The 13284-nt window shown below is 34.7% G+C and overlaps 1 long non-coding RNA gene across 3 annotated transcripts in view; it reads left to right on the forward strand.

The window, feature by feature from the left end:
- The first annotated feature begins 7517 nt into the window (after window positions 1-7517).
- LOC118151407 (uncharacterized) overlaps window positions 7518-13284 on the forward strand; it is a 45541-nt gene continuing 39774 nt past the window's right edge. For 2 of the 3 annotated variants that reach the window (XR_013532540.1, XR_004739663.3), the window contains exon 1: window positions 7518-7761. This is a non-coding gene — a long non-coding RNA (uncharacterized LOC118151407). The remainder of the gene's footprint in view (window positions 7762-13284) is intronic. The other variant, XR_013532541.1, reaches the window with a different exon arrangement.

Below are 13284 nucleotides of genomic sequence, written 5' to 3' on the forward strand. Positions count from 1 at the left end.
GAAAATGTGACATTTGAACTGGAACCTGAACATGAATGAAAAGGTATCAGCCATGAGAACGGGGAAGGACATTTCAAGTAAAGGAAAATCAACTGCATCATTGCCATGTGACTTTATCTCTCAGGACCACATTTCTTAGTCTATATGGAAACATGAGAATGTTTGTCTTGTGGGTTATTATAAAGACTTACAGAAAATCAGCCTAGCACACACCATAGTGAACAAACAGCCTCAGATAGAGAGGACAGGTCTCGCCTCCAGAATATCATCTGCCTCAAAACAAATCTCAACGTGTTTCCAGCTCAGTTCGTCTGCAAATGATCACCACACAACCTTATTAGGTAGTAAAAACAGACCACTTCTCCTATGTGTTTTCTTCCCAATAAAACTGAATCTTTTTTTACTATGCAGCAGCTACCCATATCCTTTTTTAAGTGACGTGCTACAAAGTAACAAGACAGAAGAATCAAGGAAGAGCCCCAATCCACAGGACCCTGCTAGGGAAAGTGAAGGGCCATTTCCTTCCAAGCTTTTAGGGAAAGTGAAGGGCCATTTCCTTCCAAGCTTTCTTCTTTCCTAGTTCTCCTCTTACCCTGCCACAGACAGTCTGGGCTACACTAAAACTGTTGAGATCTAAATAGGCATGTTCACACACCAACACAAAGTACAGGAGCTGATGTTCTGGCCCAGCAGGTAAGCAAGATATAAGGTAAAAATGGAGAAAGGGAAAGGGTAAGGCAACTAAGTATTAGCATTTAGAATGCCTCTAATAAAGAACCTGAATAATCTAGTAGAATTCAATAAAAACTGTAGACTATTAAGTAAATTGTCAAAAGATACTTCTTCCCCCCACAACCCCGAAGAAATAAGTGTACTGTAAGCATGGTTATTTATACCTTAAAATAGCAACTGGAATCAAGTACCTTAAAATAACAGTGAATAAACTATCGGTTTTGGAGGTACTAAATGAAAAACTGTTTTCCTTTTAATTTGTATTTTTAAAATAATGTAATAACATAGAGATGACAAAACAGTTTGAAGTTTTTTCTTCAGTAAGATCTATACAAACTCTATAAATGAACCAAAAAGACATGATACTGTTATAAAATCTTAGCTCATTACTATTGCTTTGAAAGACGTGTTTATTAAATTCCAGTTGAACTTCTGCTTTACTCACTTGTGGATTTCCAGGAAAAGACAACTTACGACATTAACAAGGGACAGGCCTCTGTTTCCCAAGAACTGTTGGGCAACATCAGTGACTCATTTTGCAGAATAAACAAAAAGATTAAGAAAAAGAAAAGCTATTTCACAACTATAAATACACACTAAAGTTACAGAGCTTTTTCCCATGGAAACCTATACAGAGAATTGTAAAAAAAAGAGAAGAAAATGGTTGTGCAGAAAATGAATATAGAGGAAAGCAGTAAAAGAAAGTCAAGTAACTTTAAAATTGAAAACATTTAGCTTTCAAAGAAAGTCAAGAGTATATAAGAATTATTGCTTTGTTGTCGCTCTGTGCTTTTTCCTTTAACCATTTGGCCTTTATTCCCTGAGTGTCAAAAAATCACCAGTAGTATCACTTACCACATTGATTTAGTACTATTACCTGAGGCCCTCAATTCTTAGCAGAAATGGAGTGATCTTATTATATCTCATTAGGTTTACCTCTGCATCAAAAAATATTCCAGGTACAGTACTTTGGGAGGCCAAGGCAGGAGGATCACTTGAGGTAAGGAGATACAGAACAGCCCTGGCAATATAGTGAGACCCCAACTTTACAAAAAAATTAAAAATAGCTGCTGGTGGTAGCACACACCTGTAATCCCAGCTGTGTAGGAGGCCAAAGAGGGAGGATTCTTTGATCCCAGGAGGTCAAGGTTGAAGTTAGCCATAATCATGCCACTGCATTCCAGCCTGGGTGACAGAGAGAGACCTTGTCTTAAAAAAAAAAAAAAGAAAGAAATCATATGCATACCCTAATCTTCTAGTACTATGTACTATATTTGAACTGAGTGATTCAAAGGTAAAGAATCTCCTGATACAATGATATATCTTAAGCAAAAAAACATTTTGAAATTTTTTAAATTTTGAAATAACAGCAAACCTACAAAAAATTACAAGTATGGTTCAGATGACTCCCACATTTCCTTTACACCAAGTATCCAATTTTTCTTCTTTTTTATTGTACTTTAGGTTCTGGGGTACATGTGCAGATCATGCAGGATTGTTACATAGGTGCATATGTGGCAATGTGGTTTTCTGCCTCCATCTCCCTGTCACCTATAGCTGGCATTTCTCCCCATGGTATCCCGCCCCAAATCTCCCCACCCCCTGCTGTTTCTCCCCTAGCCCCCCAAAACAGACCCCAGTGTGTGATGCTCCCCTTCCTGTGTCCATATGTTCTCATAGTTTAACACCTGCCTATGAGTAAGAACATGCAGTGTTTGATTTTCTGTTCCCATGTCAGTTTGCAGTACCCAATTATTAATGTTTTACCACATTTGTTTCATTACCTTCTCATTCTTTTTCACTATACACATCATCCTTTTTCTAACAGAATGCCCTATCACCTACAGATACTCCAATGCCTACTCTAAAAGCAAGGACAACCCTATACAATATCAACATGTTTTCTTCCCCTTTAGTAAATTAACATAACACTACTACCCAGCTCATAGTTTCCACTCAAAGTTTGCCAGGTTCCCTAACAATATCCCTCTAACCTTTTTGGTCCAGTAAACCATCCAAGAATATATACTGAATTTAGCTGTCACGTCTCATCAGACTCCTTCAAGCTTGTTAGCCCTTTCTTACTTCTCCTGTCTTTGGGCAGTCGTAAAGAGTACAGGCCCTGAATGCTGTAGGATGACCTTCAACCTGTGTCTGTCTGATGTTTCCTCATGACCAGACTCAGGCCATGTGTTCTTGGCATCGTATCAGGAGGCACATTCTGACAATGGTCCACTACTAATGATATTACAATTGATGACGTGGTAAACTTGGTAACTATCAGGTTTCTTCTTTATAAACCCAGTTTTGGATAGGTGGGTGGATTAGCAAAGATAAAGAGATGTTGTTGGGGAACTTGTGAATTCCAGTGGAGTCTGAGAATTGGGTGGGAGTGACGTTTTCAGTGTTACCCACTGTAAAATTTTCTCCCTTTGTTTTTGTTACTATATTGTGAGGAAGTATTCCAGTTACATTACATAAATATTCCATTTACCTAACACCTATTCACCACCCTTTACATCAATCAATGACTCCTGTATGTGTTGACTACCATTATCATAGTGACCAAACCATCTATTTCATCTTTTCTTCTATATTTATTAGTTGGTGCTGTATTCTAAGGAGTTTTTCTCTTAAAAAGAGATAAACTTGTGTATTTATATAAGTATGGAGTATTCTATTTCTACTTTATTGAGTTATAATATTCTTCTGATTTATTCTGATGCTGAAATTGTCATGGATTTGGTGAAGGGAGCCCCTTAGAGTTTACATCTGTGATAGACTACAAAACATGTATTTTGTCTTTGTCCCAGGTTCTTGAGACAGAGCTTATAAAACCCTTATAATTTTTATAGGTGATAGAGGTGCTAAAAGATTCTTTTTTTATTCACAACAAGCCCCTTTCAACCATATCTGAGTCTATGCTAATAAGACGCCTATTGATGGCCCCCTAGAAAACTTCAGGACAGTGGCTGGTTGCAGAGGGAACCAACCACATGATTAGGAAGTTGACAATTTCAGTCTCACTGCCAGACCTCCATGGAGGGAGAGGGACTGAAAATGGAGCCAGTCATCAATAACCAATGATTTAATCAATCATACCTACAAAACGGGTTCTTCATGTAAAACTCTAAATGCCAGGATTTAAGAAGCTTCTGGGTTGAGTAACACATTAAGCTGCTAGAAGGGTAAGCCCAGAGGAGGTGTGGAAGCTCCACACATGCCCCACACCCCCATAGCATGCCCTATGAATCTCTTCCATTTGGCTGTTCTTGAGCTATATCCTTTATAAATCAGTAACGTAAATAATATGCTTTCCTAAGTTCTGTGAATCATTCTAGCAAATTATTGAACCTGGGTGTGGGATGAGCATGGGAAACTACTTGGTAGTCAAGTCACACAGAAGTATGGGCATGCTGGGCACCTTGTACATCAGAAGCAAGGGCAGCCTCATGGGACGGAACACTTAAAACTATATAGACTAACACTAACTCTGGGTGTTAGTGTTCCAATCAAATTGAATTCCAGAACATCTACTTGGTGTCAGAGACTTGGAGAACTGGTTGTTACTGCGAAAAAAAATCCCACACATTTTGGTGTCAGAAGTGTTGTGAGCAGCAGCAGCTCAAGGCATGCTTTTGCCAGGCTCCACCATCCTTCAAGCATTTGCTTACTCACTGGCATAATAACTTGTTATGCATTTATCTTAATGCTCATGTTATATTCTCACCTGTCCCAGCCATATAATCAGCCATTTCTCCAAAGAACTAGTGTTTTCTTTTAGTGTATGTTTGTTTCTAGAAACTAAATGAATGCTTGGTGTGTACATTAACACTAAGACATCTTTGCTCATAATTTCTCTTAGAAAATAGAGCTATGAAATATATATCATTACAGATATATAGGTATGTATAATTTTACATATAACCCTATTTATAAATATATGTAGACATAAAATCTAAGTTTATACATAGATTGTTTATATAAATGACTTCAGTCATAAGCATGTATCTATAACTCTTTCAATACCTATCTATGTATATGCATAGTCCTGGTAGTCTGAGGTTTACAGGTTTAGGAGTCATGGTTATGAAAGGAAAACTGGAGCACAGCAAGATTTCCACTGAACTTTACAGCTGCCTTCCTCACATTTTGGGATCTTTGAGCCAAGGGTTAGTGGGCAAGAGCAAGAGTCACTATGTTGGCAGGGATAAGTGACTCTGGGTATCAGGAGAAGGGAGAGTTCTGGTTCCCAAGGAGGGCGGGGAGGAATTGTTTGTCTTTCATGTGAACCATCTAAGCAACTTGGTATTTCTTTGCTCAATCTTGAATTTAAATTAAATTAAAAGGTTCAGGAGCCGGAAAAAAAAAAAACATGACAAGGACTCAGAGCTCTCAGTAATGAGGATCTGGATTCCCCGACCAGGTCAGGCATCTAGAATAGCAAGATTCTGAGAGTGAAGGGAAGCTAGAGTGGAAAGTAGAGGGAGAGAATACGTATTAGCTGATGCTCTGAGATTTGCTTCTGTCATGGTGATTATAGTTTGTACCACTAACCTCTCTTTTCAACATTTCCCCCAGGAAAAGAGACAGCAGGATACTGGAGCCACTGCTCAAGTTATATGAAGAAGTACATGAACTGAAATGGACACGAGGTTGTGCTACCAGGATCCCTGCATTGGTGAGAACTGCCTGTTGTCAGGCCTAACTAATTCCTGTTAGTTCCTCCCGGGAATTGCCAATGGCCAAAAAGAGCTGCTTTGCCCATGGCCGTGGCCCTTACAGGGACAGCTTGCATTCAATGAATAAATAAATGGTCAATGAAAAAATATAATGGTTCAATCCTCTCTCCCAAGCTGTGGACAACTCTGAAGGGACACCCAGTTTCAGGCTGCTCTGTGGAATCAGTTGAGTCTTGGTGACTACCCAGTTTCTCCCTTTGTCTAATCCCTCTTTCTTCCCATTTCCACAGCTGTTAATCTTGAGATCAGCCTCTAAAGTATATCCAGCACCTCAGGGTCTACTACCTGAGAAATCTGACCTTCAATAGTTCATTTATGAAAAAATTGTCAATTTATATTGTTCACAAAGTACTTCTCCCCTGTACTCCCCCACTGCTTCCCAAGGGATCCAGTTCTTTATTTTCCCTTGTACCAAGATGGCTTTTACTGTGGGGAGCAGTTACTTTTCTCAGGGCTTTTGTGTTTTTATGGTCTGATATCCTGGAGAAGATTTTACCAGTTGGAGAAAGGACAGGCAGAAGAACAGAGCGTGAAAATAGGCATACTCTAAGAGTGATCCTAGGAGAGTGTTTGGTAGTTCTTTGAAGCAGCAAGGACCCTGAGTCCACTCCCATGAAGCACCCAGGGAGACAGAAGGCAGGGGATCTGTCACGTACAAATTTGAAGTGATTGGATGTGATGTCTCTGACTTCTAGCACAATGTTTTAGAAAAACAGAGTTGTATGCTAAGCATCTGAATTCCTGATCACCATATATTCTAACCCACCAAGTATATGAAAGAAAAAAGTAAGTGTATGAAATCAAGGCTTTCTTTAAGTTTGGTCTTTGAGTGCCCTGTTACTAGCATAAATAAGAGGGCAAAATAAGGGGCCTACTTGGTGCTTTAAAGCTATGTAACAAGACCCTAATAATGACTACAATTGAATAAAGACAGGTGGGATAGATGTCCGAAGCACATTGTGTTTGATTTAAAAGAATATGATGTTTCTCCTAACTTGCTTCTTTCTCAACCAATCACATAAAGGGATTAGAAATGGCAAGCTATAAGGGATAGTCTAATTAATAATTCTCATTAATAATTGATAGTAATATCACATAGCAATATATATATATGTATCATTCTTTGAATTTTCTTGGCAGTCATGGATAATATATTAATGCACATTTTTATGTCTCTTAATTAATATCCAAGAATATACTAGATATGCTACAAAAATCAGGAACAAAAACAAAAAGTACATAGGATGTTGATAACAAAGTTTATTTTTGTAGGAGATTCAAATGTTTGTTCTAGTCTCAAATCTTGTGTTATGGTATAAGGAAATTTCTATACATATTGTATAAATATTTATGCATGACATAAGTGTGTTGAAATAGTTGGCCTCTAAAGTCCTTGCCCATTCTAAGATTCTGTGATTCCTTTCTGATTTGGGGTCCCAAAACTAAGTAGAAAAACAGTTTATCTAGCTTGGAACCTATTTCAAGGAAAAGAAACCAGTGTCTAAGAAATACATTTCTGCAGGTGATAAAAATAGAAGAAAATGGTAAGGTAACCAGTCATAAATGTGTAGCTACATGACTGACACTGAGATGCTTTAACCTCTAATTTGTTTAAAGTGGAAATGGTTATTAGGATCCAGCTACAATTTAATTGCAATATTGCTACATGGCCTTGCACTCATTATTATCATTCAGCTAATTTCTCTCACTTCTGGTAGCAGAGAGAGTCGGTGTCCCATTTGCAACCCCTTGGCTGTACTATTTCAACTCAAGCTGGTCTGACTAGAATACCAGCTTCTGCATCTCTTTATCTGACATCACCCTGCTATGATCTAAGTCTTTCTTATGTATAAAGGGCATCTGAGAAATCTCTATGTACATTATCTGGGTTTAGATTCACCCAAAACCAAATCCTGAGACAGAATCTGAATGAGTTTTGTTTTTGTTTTTGTTTGGGGTGCTGAGTGATCCCAGGAAGCACAGTGAGGAAGGACAATGAAATGGAAAAGAAAGAATGTAGAATACAGGATATATAATACATTAGTGAGCAGTTAGTTCATGGGCAACTGTGGCCAATCTTTTTGGGAATCATCCAAGTGGCTATGTACTTAAACACACCTCAGAGTTACCTCATAATGGGTTAGAACCCTACAATATTCTACACTCTCCTGTCCTTCATTTTTGAAGGTCACTTTGTAAGTTAGTTCATTAGCATTTCTGGCCACCCTCTTGTGCTGGACAAACAATCTGGCCAAAGAACCCAGGCTGACAGACTCAGTTTCTTGAGGTAGGAAGAAAATGCAGCTCATTTATAGGGCAACAGTCCACTAGAGCCATTGGTGAACTCCAGTATGGACCAAGGATACTTGGCTGAAAAATTGAGTATCTGCTAAGAACATATTACTTCTAATATTAAATTTTACAATGTATTTATTATGTATCTTACTAATCAAAACTGTATTTCTTCCTAAAGCAACTGAGAAGCTCATTGTGTCCTCATTTGCAACACCATCAGCTGTTGTAAAGAAAAAATATTAAGTAACCTTGATAGGGAATTTTAAAGGTCCATGACTATGCTATCCAGGGAAAAAAAAAAAAAACAGAGGAAAATGAGCACCCTGTTTTGTACAGTAGATTGGACTGCTTAGAAATAGAAGCTGGTAATTGAAATATGATAATCTGTTAATTAATCAACATGTTTTTATTCTCATGAAATTTAGTTCTCATAAATTGTACACAGGACTGAATGTGTGATTACCTCATGCTAAGGAAAAGAACATTCAATAAACATTTCTAAGTTTGTGCCATCTGGTTTAACAAGATAAAAGGATATATTTTGGAAATAGATTTCAAGAGTTTTTATAAAAATTTTACAGTTAAAGCCCTATGATTTAAAATACCATATATTTACAATATTCTGTATATTCTTTTCTAAAGTTGTTTTAAAATTTAAGTACAGTAAAATTCACCCTTTTTAGTGTACAGTGCTATGAGTGCTAACAAAAACAGTCATATGAACACTACCAGAATCAATTGTAAAATATTTCTATCTCCCTCTTTAAAGCATTAAAATTTTTGTAAACATTTTTATTATTAAACACAATTATAGTTAAGACAAGTAATTCCTTTGACAATCACACTTATTCCAGTTCCTTTTCCTCTCCAAACAGAATAACTTTTCTCCTTGGGATATTACCCTCAAGAGCTTTTTCTATACATGTGCCATTATTTTAGTTCTTATCAGTGACTAATATAAATTTATATACACATAAAGGGATTAACACTGAATCTGTGGATATTTGCTGTCTTAAGTTTATGTTTCAATATCATGAACACATTTTATTATGTAACAGTCTCTAAAATATATATGCTATGATTGAAGAAATGTATTTATGTTCTACAATGGGTATTTCTTTTTATTTTTTTCCACTATGAGTAATAATTATAATAACCTTGTAAAATTTTTATAAACTCTGAGTAATATGCGATACATAATAGGGATATAATTACTAAAATTAATAATAGGAATATAATTTCACAATTTACAAATGACATTTGAAACCACTATATTTAGTTTGGTGCAATTACTTTTGCACATAAACACAAACACAAAGGTAATTGTACCAACCTACTATTTATGATTATAAAAGCGATGTTTACTATGTTAAAAAGGGCAACAAAAAAGTTACTTAGAATAACTTTGTGGTAATGTTTTAAATGTATATAACACTAAGAAAAAATGCTTTATATATATATATGTTTATTTATTTATATATATAAATATATATATAAAACATACAAATATTTATATATATAAATATTTATAGATGGTCTATCTATATATTTATATAAAGATTATATATTTATACATGTAGTCTATAGTCTATATATATTTATAGTGTATAATATATAGTATATAGTATATAATATATAGCATTATATATAGTATATATAGTTTATAATATATATACTATTATATAGTATACTATTATACTATATATTATATATACTATATATAATGCCATATATACAATATAATACATAGCATTATATATTATATGTAATATATATTATAATATATATACTATATAATACTATAATACATATAGTATATAATACTATATAGTATATATAACTGTATATACTATATATATAATTCTTCTGGATTGTTTGTATTGAATACTACAGTGTTTATATATATACTATATATATACTATATGTATACCATATATATACAGTATATATAATACTATATATAGTAGATAGTATAATATATATAATATAATATATAGTATTATAATATATAATATATAGTACATTTATAATATATAATGTATAGCATATATTTGTAGTATATTATATAAGTATTATATATGTACTATATATACTATATGTAAAACTATATATAGTCTATATATAATACTATATATAGAGACTATATATTTTCATATTATATATATTATATATGTATATAAACATATGTACAGATTTATTTTAGTTTCCTAACAATGAAATTGTATACACTACTTTGTAATAAAGCATATATCACTAACTGTCTTTATAAGTAAGCACATACTCATATATATCACTCTATTTCACATGTGAATAGCATTCAATTTTATAAATAAACTACTCCAAAAAGCTGATGCTAATAAAGTATAATTATTTTTGCACATTTGGCAAATGTAAGAAAAAAAACTATTGTTTTAATTTGCATTTTAAATGTTTGTTTTTATCATGGTTATTAGTCATTGCATTTCTTAGGTAAATTGTTGGTTTATTATGGATTGCCTATTTTTTTTCTAGGTTGTTGGTTTTTTTGTATATTTTGTTTTACTGTACCTTTTTTATATACCAAGAGTATTAAACGTTTTTCTTTTCAGTTAGGTTGTAAATGTTTTTCCCAATTTTCCCTTCTAACTTTGTTAATGGTATCTTTAACCACACAAATTTAAAAATATTTATAAGATCAAATCTGTCAATTTTATTCTTTATGGTTTCTGAAGTTTTTTAATACTCTAATATTTATAGTTTCTGTTTTGTGTCTGCTTTTAAAAATTTATTTATTATTTTTGAGAATATAAAATAGGGACAAAGTTTCTCCTTTTTCAAGTAGAATTCTAATTATATCAATCCAAGGACTGAAAATGATGTGTCCTAATGATGTAAAATAACTTCTGATTGCTACCTTAAATTAATTCTCTATATCTCATACTGTTTATTTTATTATACTTTAAGTTCTGGGGTACATGTGCAGATAGTGCAGGTATGTTACATAGGTATACACATGCCATGATGGTGGTTTGCTGCATCTGTCACCCTTTTGTCTATATTAAGTATGTCTCCTCATGCTCCCCAATCCACCCACCTACTGCTATTCCTCCCCTAGCCTTCTACCCACCAGGCCCCATTGTGTGATGCTCCCTTCTCTGTGTCCGTGTGTTCTTATTGTCTAACACCCACTTATTAGTAACAACATGCCATGTTTGGTTTTCTGTTCTTGTGTCAGTTTGCTGAGAATGATGGTTACCGTTTCATCCATATCCCTGAAAAAGACATGAACACATCCATTTTTATGGCTGCATACTATTCCATGGTGTATATGTGCCACATTTTCTTTATCTAGTCTATCACTGATGGGCATTTGGATTGGTTCCAAGTCTTTGCTATTGTGAACAGTGCCACAATAAACATACGTGTGCATGTGTCTTTATAATAGAATGATTTATAATCCTTTGGGTATATAAGCAGTAATGGGATTGCTGGGTCAAATGGTATTTCTATTTCTAGATCCTTGAGGAATCACCACACTGTTTTCCACAGTAGTTGAATTAATTTACATTCCCAAAAACAGTGTAAAAGTGTTTCTATTTCTCCACATTCTCTCCAGCATCTGCTGTCTCCTGATTTTTTAATGATCGCCATTCTAACTAGCCTGAAGTGGTATCTCAATGTGCCTTTGTTTGCATTTCTCTAATGACCAGTGATGATGAGCTTTTTTTTCATATGTTTTTAGCTGCACAGATGTCTTCTTTCGAAAAGTATCTGTGCATATCCTTTGCTCACTTTTTGATGGGGTTGTTTTTTTCTTGTAATTTTGTTTTAAGTTCTCCATAGATTCTGGGTATTAGCCCTTTGTCAGATGGTAGATTGCAAACATTTTTTCCCATTCTGTTGTTTGCTGGTTCACTCTATTGAGAGTTTCTTTTGCTGTGCAGAAGCTCTTAAGTTTATAGATCCCATTTGTCTATTTTGGCCTTTGTTGCCATTGCCTTTGGTGTTTTAGTCATGAAGTCTTTGCCCATTCCTATTCCTGATACTAAAACCTGGCACAGATTCAACTAAAAAGGAAATTTTAGGCCAATATCCATGATGAACACTGACACGAAAATCTTCAATAAAATACTGGCAAACTGAATCCAATGGTACATCAAAAAGCTTATACATCATGATCAAGTCAGCTGCATCCCAAGGATGCAAGGCTGGTTCAACATTCACAAATCTATAAACATAATCCATCACATAAACAGAACCAAAGACAAAATCCACATGATTATCTCAATAGATGCAGAGAAGGCCTTCAACAAAATTCAACCCTTTATACTAAAAACTCCCAATAAACTAGGTATTGATGGATCATATCTCAAAATAATAAGAGTTATTTATGGCCAACCCACAGCCAATATCATACGGAATGGACAAAACCTGGAAGCATTCATTTTGAAAACAAGGATACCTTCTCTCACCACTCCTATTCAGCAACATAGTAGAAATTCTGGCTAGGGCCATCGGGCAAGAGAAAAAAAAAAACAGTATTCAAATAGGAAAAAAGGATGTGAAATTGTTCCTGTTTGCAGATGACATGATTGTATATTTAGAAAACCCCATCATCTCAGCCCAAAATCTCCTTAAGCTGATAAGCAACTTCAGCAAAGTCTCAGGACACAAAATGAATGTGCAAACATTGTAAGCATTCCTATATATCAATAATAGACAAAGAGCCAAATCATGAGTGAACTCCCATTCACAATTGCTACAAAAAGAATAAAATACCTAGGAATACAACTAACAAGGGATGTGAAGGATCTCTTCAAGAACTAAAAACCACTGCTTAAAGAAATAAGAGAAGACACAAACAGATGGAAAAACATTCCATGCTCATGGTTAGAAAGAATCAATATTGTGAAAATACTGCCCCAAGTAATTTATAGATTCAATGCTATCGCCATCAAGCTACCAATGACTTTCTTCACAGAATTGGAAAAAAACACTTGAAACTTCATATGGAACCAAAAAAGAGCCCGCATAGCCAAAACAAAAAACAAAGCTGGAGACATCACGCTACACGACTTCAAGCACTATTACAAGTCTACTGTAATCAAAACAGCATGGTAGTACCAAAACAGACATATAGAGCAATGGAACAGAACAGAGGCCTCAGAAAGAATGCCACGCAGTTACAACCATCTGATCTTTGACAAACCTGACAAATGCAATGGGGAAAGGATTCCCTAGTCAATAAATGGTTTTGGGAAAACTTGCTAGCCATATGCAGAAAGCTGAAACTGGACCCCTTCCTTATACCTTATATAAAAATTAACTCCAGATGAATTAAAGATTTAAACATAAGAACTAACACCATAAAACCTCTAGAAGAAAACTTAGGCAGTATCATTAAGGACATCTCATTCTGTTTTTACAAAATAGTTATATAATGTCTCATAATAAAATGGTACAATGCTAAAACAAAAATTTCGAGTTGAAAAACCTTCAATATATGTTAGTGTCACTTTAAGAAACTAACTTGATC

This window comes from Callithrix jacchus, chromosome 2, assembly GCF_049354715.1.
Source record: "Callithrix jacchus isolate 240 chromosome 2, calJac240_pri, whole genome shotgun sequence".
Classification (NCBI taxonomy): domain Eukaryota; kingdom Metazoa; phylum Chordata; class Mammalia; order Primates; family Cebidae; genus Callithrix; species Callithrix jacchus.